This window comes from Dasypus novemcinctus, chromosome 15, assembly GCF_030445035.2.
Source record: "Dasypus novemcinctus isolate mDasNov1 chromosome 15, mDasNov1.1.hap2, whole genome shotgun sequence".
NCBI classification, from domain to species: domain Eukaryota; kingdom Metazoa; phylum Chordata; class Mammalia; order Cingulata; family Dasypodidae; genus Dasypus; species Dasypus novemcinctus.
In genome coordinates, this window is record NC_080687.1 from 44,159,603 (window position 1) to 44,174,242 (window position 14,640).

The 14,640-nt window shown below is 36.1% G+C and overlaps 1 protein-coding gene across 1 annotated transcript in view; it reads right to left on the reverse strand.

The window, feature by feature from the left end:
* The window catches only part of GPC5 (glypican 5), a 1,751,919-nt gene extending 1,737,701 nt beyond the window's left edge, over window positions 1-14,218 (reverse strand). The window contains exon 1 of the mRNA XM_071208238.1: window positions 14,074-14,218. The gene's annotated coding sequence lies outside the window, so the exon portion shown is untranslated. The remainder of the gene's footprint in view (window positions 1-14,073) is intronic.
* Between the last annotated feature and the right edge of the window lie 422 nt (window positions 14,219-14,640).

Here is a 14,640-nt window from a genome sequence, read left to right on the forward strand (position 1 = left end):
ATTACAAATTTCAGAATTCAAAATGCATTTCCGCCATTCTCTATTCCTTATTACTTCTCAGATAGTACTCAGAGAAAAACTCGAGAAATAATCAGACTAGAATATCTAATGCTACCCCTGCCTAAACATTCAACAGTGAATGTTTCCTCAGAATCCAAAAGTCTTTCCTAAACCACTCATTCAGATCAAACCCCACTGACTTCTTTAACTATTCTCAATATGCCTTGAATCATTTGACTGATTCATTCAAACATCAAAGAACCTACATGCCAGGCTCTGTTCCAAGAAAAGAACTAGGGCTACAGAGCTGAATCAAATGTACCCTACTCTCAAAAAATGTACAATCCAGAAGGATAGACAATCATACAAATAAATAAGGACCATAAAGATTTATGGGTGCCCTGATCAGTGTACAAAAGGAAGGCTGCAATAGTGTCACAATGAAAAAGCCTCAGGATACAAGCTTTTTTTCTTGTCTAAATACATGCTTAATACATTTCTTCTGAATATTTTTAAATACAACTTAATTAAATAGAAATTATAAAATAAAGTATGAAACATCTCATTATATAATAAGTCAGCATATATAAGGATGGAATGTGAAAATCACTGGTTTTGTAACTTATTTTCTCATCCTCTTTCACTCACAACTCATAAAAACATCCACATACCACACTGTCAATATGAGAGAATGTTATGTAGTTAATAAAGATTATATTTTACAAGTTTCTAGTGACTTGAGGAATGCTGTATGTTTGGAAAAGGCAAAATATAAAGTATGGTTGCAGCTGTGCTAAAAATTGCATACATAAAAAATCAACTAATTGTTCTTTTCTGATTTATTACTTTTAAAATAGTTTCAAGTATTTTCCAATTTTTCAACTTTAATATGAAAGTAAACATTTCGTACAAAGAAAATCCCACACTCTAAAATTCCACATTTCTGTTAGATGAAGGAAAGGATAGTATTAAAAGGAGGGCTAATATTAATCATATATTCTCATCACAAATAATTTTCACATATTTAATGAGAGGTTACAGACTGTTCATTTTTATCAGCTTAGTAAATTTTTGTTAAATATTAATCTTTATATCTAAGTTAATTAATATGCCTTAATGTAATTTTAGGAGTCTAAGACAATGAAGCAGGAACGTGAAGGCACACCTTCAGATTGTTTAAAATGTGATTAACTCCCATCTACCCTTCTGTCCTGTGGTTCCTCTGCTACCAGAGTCACTTCTTCTTAACCATATCTCTCAGATTCCCTCACCCTCCCACCCCCCACCCTAGGAACTTGACTGATTGCAAGCCAGAGAGGTGGCAAAACCATGGTCATTCTAAATAGCCAATGGTGGAAATGTAAACATTAAATCTCAACAATTACTGAAAAGTGTGTGTTTGTTTGCCACAGGGCTGCTGATCCAAAGTACTAGAAATGGGCTGGCTTTTATAATGGGAAATTTGTTAGGGTAAAAGCTTATAGTTCCAAGGCCAAGACATGTCCAAATAAAGGCACCACCAGAGATGCTTTCTCTCCAATATCAACTACTGTTGATCCTACTGTGTCCTGCCACATGGTACTATGGCAATTAGGCAAGACGGGAGGTCTGCTGGACTCTCTTTACGAGTCATCTCTCCCCATCTGTCCTCTCACCCTACGCCTCGGTTCCTTGAGCCTCTCTGAGATTTTCTCTCCTTGAGAAAATCTCACCTCAGCTGTGGGCCAACCTAGTGTCTTTTCTTTCACATTGCCAGATGGAATATGGCAAAGGTCTCTTTTTCTTTCTCCCCATTTTTATCAGACCCAGCAAGAGGATGGAGACCCAGTCTGGTTCATGCCTCACCGACGAAGTCCAAGCAAAAGGCCCCACTCCCAAAGGAATGGATTAGTTTAAAAACATAATCTTTTTCTTTTGAGGATTTATAAAATAACTTAAACTTTCACAAAGGACCAAAGAGACCAAGGATCTATGCTACTGACATTTTTTAATTGACTGCTAATTTATATTAATTTGGATAATGCTATAAATAAAATATTTTCCCTATTACTTTTTTACTACATGGTCAGAGACTCTGCAGTATTTTCTTTTTAAGCTCCCTAGCAGTAAGATCACTTTTAATCATATTACTACAAAAAAAAAAAAAGGTAGCCACTCAGATCTAAAATTTCCTTTCATCTTTAGTGTTATTTAAGCCAGTCATCAAGCCCCTCACAGCTTCCAATTTCTCTAAAGAGTCAGCTAAATGGTTTCTGATATTTCTTCCAGCTATGAAATTCCATAAACTTAAAAAAAAATACTAGGCTTAAACAAGGGCTCTTGAAAAGCAATAAGCAGAAAAAATATAATTGCTCAAAAATGAATTAAGGGACTTATTCTCACTAAAGTATATTTGAAAAAAATTATACACTTAATTTTTTAGTCTTCATATTATAACAAGTATATATTTACAGCACCAAATTTTGTGTTTATAAACCAAAACAAAATAGGCAATCTTAGTAACAAGAAACTGTCTAGTTCTGCAAAAGGGAACAGTGGGTGGTTTTATCTCATGATTTGTATAATTTGGGAATTAAAACAATTTCACACAAAGAAAAGCCACGGATGTATTGTTCTATTTATTAGCATTGCTAATATCAGCCAATAGTATTTTTTTTTAGGACTTACCATGTATCAGGCTCTGTGGTAAATGTTTGACTCACTTTCTTCATTTAATCCACATAATAGTCTGTAGCTACAGTTATCATCCTCATAAAACAGGTGAGAAAAAAAATCAAGGCTCAGAGAGGTTAAGTAACAAAGCCAATGAGTATAGAACAAGGTCTGGAACACAGGTCTTTTTGACCTGCCTGTGCTCTTAACCACTGTCCTACCACAATCACTTTGCTCTTTAAACATGCTTAATAACACACCATTACCCACTACTAACCTAGCATTACAGGTCCTCCTTGTGCTGAGCCCAACCTACTTCTTTAGGTTGTTTCCTTTTTTGTTCTTCATTCAAACCAAAGTGAATCTTCTTCCCATCTCTGTGCCTTTGTCAAGGCTGTTCGTTCCAAGAGTTTTGTTCCCAGTCCCTAAATATGTCTCAAATTATATCTAACTTTTATGAAACTAGTTTACCTTACATGAAAGGTGCAATTCCCTGATTCTCATATCACTTCATTTTTTCCACATTGTTTTAGTTTACTGGTTGTTTAAGCAAATGCCATGCAATGGGTTGACTTAACAAAGGAAAATTATTTGCTCACAATTTTGAGGCTAGAAGTAAAACATCAAACCATCATCAAGGTGATGCTTTCTCCCACAAAACTGTGCCATCCTGGGCTGGCTACCAGTGATCCTTGGTCTTTGGCTTTTCTGTCCCATGGCAATGCAAATGGGGCCTCTCCTCACTTCTTTTTTCTCTTCTATATTCTGATGATTTCCAGTTTCTGGCTGTTCCATGGGGCTTTCTCTGTGTGTGTGTCCTTCCCCTATAAGGCCAAAAGTAATAGGATTAAGACCCATCCTGATTGGAATCAACCCAAATGCCCAAAACAGATGAATAGATAAATAAAATGTGGTATATACATACAATGGAATACTACTCAGCTTTAAGAACGAATACACTACAAACACATGTGATAACATGGATGAATCTTGAGAACCTTATGTTGAGTGAAGCAACCTAGGCATTGAAGGACAAATACTAAATGACCTCAATGATATGAGATAAGTAAACTGCCTAACAAGGACACCTCCAAATATGTGAGGCAAACACTGGAAAAACTAAGTGAAAGAATAGATGCCTCTACAATTATAGTGTGAGACTTTAATACACCACTATCAACTTTGGACAGAACATCTCAAAAGAGAATCAAGAAAGAAACAGAAACTTGGAACAGTATCTTAGAGGAGATGGACCTAATAGACATATACAGATCATTACACCCAAATACAGCAGGATATACATTTTTCTCAAGGCCACATGGATCATTCTCCAAGATAGACCATATGCTAGGCCACAAAGAAAGGCTCAATGAATTCAGAAAGATCAAAATCATACAAAATAATTTCTCAGATCACAGTGAAATGAAGCTGCATATCTGCAAGAGCCAGAGGTCCAGATTTCACACCAAGATGTGGAAATTAAACAACACACTCTTAGAAAAACAGTAGGTCAAAGAGGAAATCTCAAAAGAAATTAATAAGTACCCTGAAACTAATGAAAATGATAACACAACATACCAAAACTTATGGGATGCAGCAAAAGCAGTACTGAGAGGGAAATTTGTAGCCCTAAATTCATCTTAAAAAAAGAAGAGCAAAAATTGAAGAACTTAACATTTGAAGGAATTAGTAAAAAAACAACAAAGTAACCCCAAAGGAAGAAGAAAGAAAGAAATAACAAAGATAAGAGCAAAACTAAATGAAATAGAAATAAGAAAACACTTGAAAAGATAAAACTAAGAGCTAGTTTTTTGAAAAGATCAATAAAATTGACAAACCCTTAGCTAGACTAACAAAGAAAAAAAGAGAGAAGATGTAAAAACACAAAATAAGAAATGAGAAAGGAGATATCACCACTGACCCTACAGAGATAAAGACTATCATAAGAGGATACTTTGAAAAACTATATTCCAACAAAAATGACAATTCAGAGGAAATGGACAAATTCCTAGAAACACATAAGCAGCCTATATTGATGAAAGAAGAAATTGATGATCTCAACAAACCAATCACAAGTAATCAGTCATTAAAAACCTTCCAACTAAGAAGAGCCCTGGGCCAGATGACTTCACAGGTGAATTCTACAAAACATTCTGGAAAGAACTAACGCCAATCTTGCTGAAACTCTTCCAAAAAATTGAAACAGAAGAATCATTACCTAACTCATTCTATGATGCCAACATTACCCTAGTACCAAAGCCAAACAAAGACACCACAAAAAAGGAAAATTACAGGCCAATTTCTCTAATAAACCTAGATGCAAAAATCCTCAACAAAATACTTGCTAACCGCATTCAACAACAAATTAAACGATTTATACACCATGACCAAGTGGGATTCATTCTGGGTATGCAAGGATGGTTCAACATAAGAAAATCAATCAATGTAATACACCATATAAACAGATTGAAGGAAAAAAATCACATGATTATATCTATAGATGCAGAAAAAGCATTTGACAAAATACAGCACCCTTTCTTGATAAAAACACTGCAAATGAATGGAATACAAGGACATTTTCTGAACATGATAAAAAGCATATATGAAAAACCCAGAGTCAACATCATTTACAATGGTGAAATTCTAAAATCTTTCTCTCTAAAATCAGGAACAAGACAAAGATGCCCACTGTCACCTCTTCTATTTAACATTGTCTTAGACGTACTTGCTTGATAACTGAGGCAAGAACCAGATATAAAAGGCATTCACATTGGAAAGGAAGAAGTCAAAATTTCATTATTTGCAGATGACATGATCCTATACATAGAAAACCCTGAGAAGTTGACAACAAAGCTTCTAGAACTCATAAATGAGTTTAGTAAAGTCGCAGATTATAAGATAAAATGCACAAATATCAGTAGCATTTCTGTACACCAATAATGAGCAAGCACAGGAGGAAATCAAGAAACAAATACCATTTACAATAGTCAATAAAAAAATCAATTACCTAGGAATAAATTTAACTAAAGATTTAAAAAACTTATACACAGAGAACTAAACAACACTGTTCAAGGAAATCAAAGAAGACCTAAATAAATGGAAAAATATTGCCTGCTCATTGATAGGAAGACTAAATATTATTAAGATGACTAACCTAGTAAAACTGATCTACACATTCAATGCAATCCCAATAAAAATCAGCACAGCATTCTTTAAGGAACTAGAAAAATTAGCTATGAAATTTATTTGGAAAGGAAAGAGGCCCCGAATAGCCAAAGACATATTAAAAAAGAAACATGAAGTTGGAGGAATTACACTACCCAACTTGAAAATGTACTACAAAGCTACAGTAATGAAAACAGCATGGTATTGGCACAAGGAGAGACACACAGACCAATGGAACCAAACTGAAAGTTCTGATATAGGTCCTCAAATATACAGTCATATAATATTCTATAAAGCCACCAAACCCTCTCAACTGGGAGAGAAGGGCCTATTCAACAAATGGTGCCTGGAGAACTGGATACCCATATGTAAAGGAATGAAAGAGGATTACCAGCTCACACCTTATACAAAAACCAACTCAAGATGGATCAAAGACCTAAATATAAGAGCCAAGACCATAAAGACTTTGGAAAGCAGTGTAGGGAAGCATCTACAGGACCTTGTAATAGGAAATGGCTTCATGAACTTCACACCAAAAGCACAAACAGCAAAACAATAAATAGATAAATGGGACTTCCTCAAAATTAAAGCCTTCTGCACTTCAAAGGAGTTTGTTCAGAAAGTGAAAAGAGAGCTTACACAATGGGAGAAAATATTTGGTAACCATATATCTGATAGGAGACTTATAACCTGCATATATAAAGAACTCCTATATCTTGAAAATAAAAAGACAAACAACCTCTTTTAAAAATGGGAAAAAGATTTAAACAGACACTTCTCCAAAGAAGAAATACAAATAGCCAAAAAGCACATGAAAAAATGCTCCAAAACTCTAGCTATTAGGGAAATGCAAATCAAAACTACAATGAGATACCAACTTACTCCCATAAGATTGGCAGCTATGAAAAAAAAACAGAAGACTATAAATGCTGGAGAGCATGTGGAGGAATGGGAACACTCATCCACTGCTGGTGGGAATGCAGAAGGATCCAGCCATTCTGGAGGACAGTTTGGCGGTTTCTCAAAAAACTAGCTATAGAATTGCCATATGACCCAGCAATTCCACTGCTGGGTATATACACAGTAGAACTGACAAGAAGGACACATATGCACACCAATGTTCATAGCAGCATTGTTCACTATTGCCAAAAATTGGAATCAACCCAAATGCTCATCAGCAGATGAATGGATAAAAAAAATGTGGTCTATACAGACAATGGAATACTACTCAGCTTGAAAACAACTACTCTACAAACACATGTGATAACATGGATGAATCTTGAGAACCTTATCTTGAGTGAAGCAACCCAGGCATTGAAGGACAAATTCTACATGGCTTCAATGATATGAAATAAGTAAACCAAGCTGCCTCAGAGAGCTAGAGACTGGATGATAGGCCTAAAGGAAAATGGGGGGTACCAGAAGGATGTAAGCTGACACCTACATGGGTGAAATCTATGATAAGCTGGAGGTATTTGTACAAGGAAGGGATAAAATGGGGGTATAGGGTTAACTTTGGGTGGGCTTTGCAGGCTTTAGGGAGCCTAGGGATGAGAGGACGGGTAATATTGCCCAAGAAATTGGGGGGATGGTGGGGGAACATATGAACATAGGAGATTGTCAGATATTTGGTTGAGAGTATAATCCTGGGAAAACTTTTTCAAAAATAAGGAAGGCTACCTGTTTAAATAGCTTAAAGGGGATAATCTGATGCAGGAATGGCTTCTTGGGAGTGTGTGAGTGCTCATTTTGTCTTAGTGGGTTATATCATTGCATAGAGACCCATATAATGAGAGTGAAGGTATATCCTGGGGAGGACTGATGTTCTCAGATAGAGGGAATTGTATCTCTCGAGAGAAATGGTGGCTCCCAATGCATTAGGGCTGTCAAGCATGTCAAGCCCCTCAACATTGTTGCAAGTATCTCTGAACATGGCCCTTCAAGCAATGAAGATTGACTGTCACTGTGGGCCCTAAGGGGTGGGGGAAAGAGGTATTAAATAGATGGAATCAATGTAATTGTGCAGGCAATAGAAGTGTTCCACAAGATTATGCAAGGATGGATAAAAGACATGTTAAATTACACCAAAATGTATAGGGTCTGATAGGCTAAAATGTAAATCATAATGTAAAACATAAGATAGCTAAAAACTTAGAAAATTGTATAGTCTAAAATATAAACCACAATGTAAACCCAAATGTTACCTTGTTTGAAAGCTATTGTCTCAAAATCTGTACATCAGTTTCAGTAAATATAGTATGAATATGCAAAAATATTATTTCTGTGGAAGGGAAAAGGGTTTTATGTTGGATATGTGGGACTACTGTATATGTATATATGAATTATTGTGATCTAAAACTTTTGTGAAGACCAGTTTAATAATTAGGAAAGAAATAGAAAAAGAAAGGACGCAGATAATTGAGTAAAAGATGGAAGAAGTTGCCTTGCCAGTTTCCATACAGGGCAACACTTATTGCAGTGATCGAAGGCAAAACATCAAAAACAAAGCTTTTGCATTTTTAAATTTTTTGATAACCCAATTTATTTTCTAAATTAATATGTATTTTATATCTAACCTTTAAACTCATAACTATATTCCATTTTACTATTAATGGAACCTGGCAATATATTGGGCTTCATTTGGAAGAAGTTTTAGATCACAGAGAGGTTCAATAATGGCAGGGGAGGAATACTGGTGTGGGATGTCATTGACAGTGGCACATGGTTGGCAAGGAATTCTCCAAGGCATATATCCAGGGTACATAAAACTGTTTGGATATTTTCATAGTGGTTACAATAAAAAACAACAACTGAGGGACTGTTGAGTTTCTAGCCAGGGGAGCTCTATCACATTCCCTAAAGGAACAGCAACAATCCCTCAAGAGCAATGGCAAAGACCAAAAAAGAAGGAAGGTCCGACAATGAGCCCTTGATACTAATGACTATGCTTGTGAGCCTGTGCACCTGAAATAAGAACAAGGCCTAGAGCTGCAGGGTGCCTAAGAGTTACCTCCTGAGAGCCTCTGTGTTCTCAAATGTGGCCTGTCTTGAAGCCAAATTCAGCATGTAAATGCGTTGCCTTCCCCCCAGTGTGGGACATGACTCCCAGGGATGAGCCTCCCTGCCACCGAGGGATAACTACCAAGTACTAGCTTATGATGTAACTAGAAAATGACCTTGAAAAAAGGGTCAACACAGACCAGCAGAATATCTCAGTCTACATATAATTCCAGGAGTTAAAAATGCTTTTTAGCCTGAATACAAGGGGGAAATGGAAAGGACAAATGTGTTTATATGGTTATGAGTCTCCAAAAGGAGCAGGGAGCTTATCAGAGTGGTCACCCTTATGCACACCTCAGCAGAGTCCCAGAGACAGATAAAAGGATATAACTCCAGGTATTGGTTCTTCTGAGGGCTACAGAGACCCACAGATTCTATGGTCATGGCAGATGGAGTTCAGTGCCATGTCAGTTGGCCCTACTTTGGAGTTTGTGTTTCTGTGTGATGGAGGTGGACTCAGATGTGATCTTTGTTCACAAGCCTCTCCTGTTACTTTTACCGGATCTGTAGTTGGTGCTGGGGTTTAGTATATACCCAGGGGACCTGAATCTCTGGACTGACCATGTGATAGCCAGGCCTTGAGCCTCAATAGACTTGCAACTCCTACACTCTGGTTTATTGGACTTACCCCACTCAGCTAACATGGAGGTGAAGAAGGTCAACCACCACACCAGGGAGCCAAGAGTGCCTACAAATGAAAGCAGGAGAATTGCATCCAGCATCCATGTGCAATCTAAGCCCCCTCTTGATATAGATGTGGACACAACCATTCCAAGGTCCACAGGATGGAGGAATAGAATATGGATTAGAGTGGACTTTCTGATATTCTATTCATGAAGTATTGTGATTAGTAATCGAAGAGAATTTGGCATTGGTGTGGAGGAATTGGCCATGGTGGCTGCTGGGGGTAGGGAGTGAGAGGAAGAGATGAGATGTGGGGGCATTTTTGGGACTTGGAGTTGTCCTGGGTGGTGCTGTGGGGATAGTTACCAGACATTGTATGTCCTCCCATGGCCCACTGGGTAGACTGTGGGAGAGTGTGGGCTATGGTGTGGACCATTGACAATGAGGTGCAGCAGTGCTCAGAGATGTACTCACCAAGTGCAATGAATGTCTCATGATGATGGAGGAGGTTGTTGTTATGGGGGGAGGAGTGGGGTGAGGGGGTGGGAGGTATATGGGGACCTCACATTTTTTGAATGTAACATTAAAAAAATAAAGACAAAAATAAATTACGAAAAAAAAAAGACCCATTCTGATTAAACTGGGCCACAACTTAACTGAAGTAACCTCATCAAAAGGTCCTTTTTTACAAGGGTTCACACCTAGAGGAATGAATTAAGAACATGTTTGTTTTTCTTTTCCTGGGGTATATAATTCCAAACCACCAAACTCTTGTATGACATGTATCACTGCAATTTGGGTATTATAATCCATAGGTCTTGATTTATCACATCTATCAGAATGAAGTCCTTGTATACAGAATCAATGAAGAGTTCACTTTTGTATCCTCAAAACATTTAGCACAAGAGGGTTGTGGTATTACTATTTGTTTTCAGATAATCAGCAAGTTTCAAAATGAATATTCTAAGTCCCAATAACATGTAATATAAACTGTAGCTACTGTAATTAAGGAATCATTTTAAAAGAAACATACACATTCTTACACAAACACACACACTTTAAAAAATAAAAGTAGAAGTATAAATATGAAAAACTGAGAAGATTATTTTTTATTTTGGTTAATTTTCACTCCCAGGAAAAGAGCCTCTTTGGGCCATTGAACTCTTAGGCTTTCTTTGCTTTTATTTGTGATCCTCTCAACAATTAATACCTTGCATAAAATATTATATCTAGTAATTTTTAAACTATGTCAAAGAAAAATCACTAACATTTTTACTCTCACTGGCTTTTGTAGTGAATATGCAAAATTCAGAATAAAAACCATAGCAGTTTCTGGACAGTCACAACAACTATACATAAACTATTTTGAAAGTCAAAACCTTTTTATACCATGAGATTTCAATTAGAAGCAGAAAAGATAGATCAAATAAACTTTGGGTATCCTCACAGAACTGATTTGCCCTTGTAGGCCGTGAAGTTCTGTTGCAGGAGGCTCCATAACCAAATAGTTATAGCTCACAACAAAATGTACACCACCAAACGATGCTTTGGCTCTCTGTTTTCTGCCTGTAATACGTCTGTTCATCTTTAATTGCCTGTCTGCTTCACTTCCCTAGAAATCTACTCAAGAACTGAATCCATCATTCTCCTACTCTCTAAATAAAAATGCCTCATCATTAGGAAAAGGAAAAAAATCTTATGCAAATGTTTCACCATCTTCCAATACACCATTTCAGACTAAATAACTATCATTTTATTATTTTGTGACACTGATATTACTTTCTCTTCTAGCATTCATATGCAATAAATTATATCATCAGTTCTCTTTTCAGAAATTTTCTGAGATTTACACTTTATCACTGGTATTACCTTCAGCCTAATCTAAGCTTCAACTTCCCAAAGCCCTTCCATTCTATGAACATCATGAAAGTAGGTACCCTCAAAGAACATGGTGATTAACACAAAAGAGATCCAAATGTATTATAAGGAAATGTAGTTAAAATATTTCAAGTGCCCATACAGTATAGAGATATAATCTATCACTCATTATATTAATATTTTAAATGAAATAGAAAACTAAAATATAAATATAACATATTCTTACTTTACTATTTCATCTCAGGTTACTTTACAAAATATCCATAATAATATATTTCTAGTTCCTGACTTATTCCAGACTTTTATTGTCCAGAAGTAACTATAACAACTGTCGCCACAGATGCTAAATGTTTTTCCATTGAAAATTCAGATACAATCATTACACAAATGATTTTCTTATAATTGTTTTTATAATTGTTATTGGAACTGTTACTTATTGGTTTTTGTTTCCTTTTCCTCCCTAGATCATTACTTCTGAATTATACTATTGCAGACAGTACAGATGACTTGTTTTTCCAGATGTTCTAAATTTTTTTAAAATGTGAAAGCTGGCTTACAATTAAGTTAAATACATTCTTAACTAGCTTGTAAGCATGTTGAATTTCTGTGTTTAAGTAGCAAGTCTAGTTTTCTTGCCAAAACCTAGACCCAGTTTGCTGTTTTCAAACATTTAAATGTCTTTTTTCATAGTATTCCCAGTATCACAATCATAATACCCAACATGCTGTTGTTACTTATTAGATATGTTGATTAGATGTACAGACCATTTACACATAGAAAGCTGAATGAAGAGTAAAGAGTAAATAGGGTAATAAGAAAATCATGTATGTAACTTGAAACCATACTTTCCAAAATACTGTCCAGAGCTGTGCATCTCAGTCACCATACTTTCTCAGCACTGTCCTAGTAAAATATTCAGAAGATCTTACCCTCTACCCTGAGGAAAACTAGCCTAGACTGTACTTTATTATCTATGTAAATAAAAAGCACCTGCCAATGAAATTCTTCACTCTGCAATAAAATAATTGAGATCTAGTGCCAAGTCGTCTTATTTTGTTAAATTTTATAGGACTGGTAACAGAGGACTCTAGTTCATTTTATTGCATCTAAACATTGAACCAAGACATAGGCAGGCTGGTATTTATTGTATTACATTTATCATATATTATATATCTAACATCAACATCTTCAGAACCCCTGAAGTAGATATTACAATTTTCTACATTTTACAGCTAAGTCAACTGAAGCACTGGGAGTATGTATTTGGTACAGGATCACACCACCATGTGTGGACCCAGGATTCAAACCCAGTTACCTAGGGCCATGCTTTTTACTGCCTAGATGATAGCAGCAAATGGTAAAGGGTGGCACAGCAATTGAGTCTAATAGACTTTGAAAATGCCAAATTAAAGGCTACGATGAGCCAAGTTTTCAAAATGTGGAAGAGAGAGTCATAAATGAAGCCAAGACTGGGGGAAATTTTACAGTCTGTCTCAAAGCATTGAGAGACCAATGCCTCTGGAGAAATCCAAGACTTGCTTATTAATGCGAAGTTCTAGAAATGACAATACCCCAACACTAACATGCTGCTAGTTAAGCCACACCTTTCATTTATATCCCAATAAAATTGTTAACCATGTCTCCTGGGTGATTTTCTGTGGGAAAAGAGCTCTAATTCTAGAAATAAATTTAGTGCAAATGTAAGATATCCTTTACAGAATTTCATTTACAGAACTGCTTTCCCTTCAACATTCATAGAATGCATCTAATCTGAATATAAGGGGTACTCTAAGCTACTTTAGATTTGCACTGTTACATTTGATAGCCACAAGCCAGTCACATGCAGCTACTGAGCATTTCAAATGTGGTTAGTTCAAACTGGGATATGCTCTCATTAATAATTTTTATATTATATACTTATATAGCAATATTTAGAATATACTGGTTAAATAAAGTGTACTATTAATATCAGTTTCACTCATTTAAAAAATGTGGCTATTAGAAAATGTAAAGTTACATATGTGGCTCTCATATTTTATTTGAATACTTCACATCCTTTAAGTGGACTCGGTGAATAAACCAATATGTATTACATTATATCACATAGTCTACCTCATATATTAATGTTAAAACTTTTCTTCTAAGTTTACATGATATAACTTTTGTTTTTTATTCTTAGAAGGTACCAGGGATTGAACCCAGGACCTTGTACATGGGAAGTAGGTGCTCAGCCACTGAGCTAACCTGTTCCCCTATTTTTTCATAAAATGTACCACTGTTACCCAAATATATATATTTTCAAATTCTGCAATGAGCAGTTAAACAAGTGCTCTCTTATTTTAGAATCGCACTTACAAGACAGTTGCAAAGCACTGGAGCCACCAACTGTTCAAAAGTGGCAATACTAGTTCACTACTTTACAGAAAGTAAACATCTGTGAGAAACACAATTCTGTAAATATGTTGAAAACAACATACAGACAATATGTATGATTTCTGTTTTAAATTAATATGGTTTGTACATGCAGGAAAAACTATACTTGCTAGCATTTCCATAAGTTCTATTTGGAAAATACAAGAAAATATTTAATAATTAAAGAATAATGTTAAGTATATAAAAAATTGTACATAGACTAAAGCATTCAAATATTAATGAAGAAGCAGACTTGGCCCAATGAATAGGGCATCCACCTACCACACGGAAGGTCCACAGTTCAAACCCCGGGCCTCCACACATGTGCAGCTGGCCCATGCGCAGTGCTGATGCATGCAAGGAGTGCCGTGCCACGCAGGAGTGTCTCCTGCGTAGGGGAGCCCCACGCACAAGGAGTGCGCCCCATAAGGAGAGCTGCCCAGTGTGAAAGAAAGTGCAGCCTGCCCAAGAATGGTGCTGTACACACGGACAGCTGACACGACAAGATGACGCAACAAAAAGAAACAGATTCCCAGTGCCGCTGATAAGGATAGAAGTGGTCACAGAACACACACAGTGAATGGACACAGAAAGCAGACAACGGGGAGGGGGGGTGGGAATAAGAAAAGTAATATTAATGAGTCACAAACAGTGAACCAGTTTTAAATTTTTAATTAGAAAAAAATCAGAAAATAATAAAGCTTCCATGTAACAGCAAATAAAGCAGATTATGTGTATTCTTTAAAGGCAATGCTTAGTAGTTTATTATGGTTTAAAATAAATAAATAAATGCCTGTGGGATGTGGCCCTCCAGGACTCCTTCTCATTGAGTAACGTCACTGATGACAC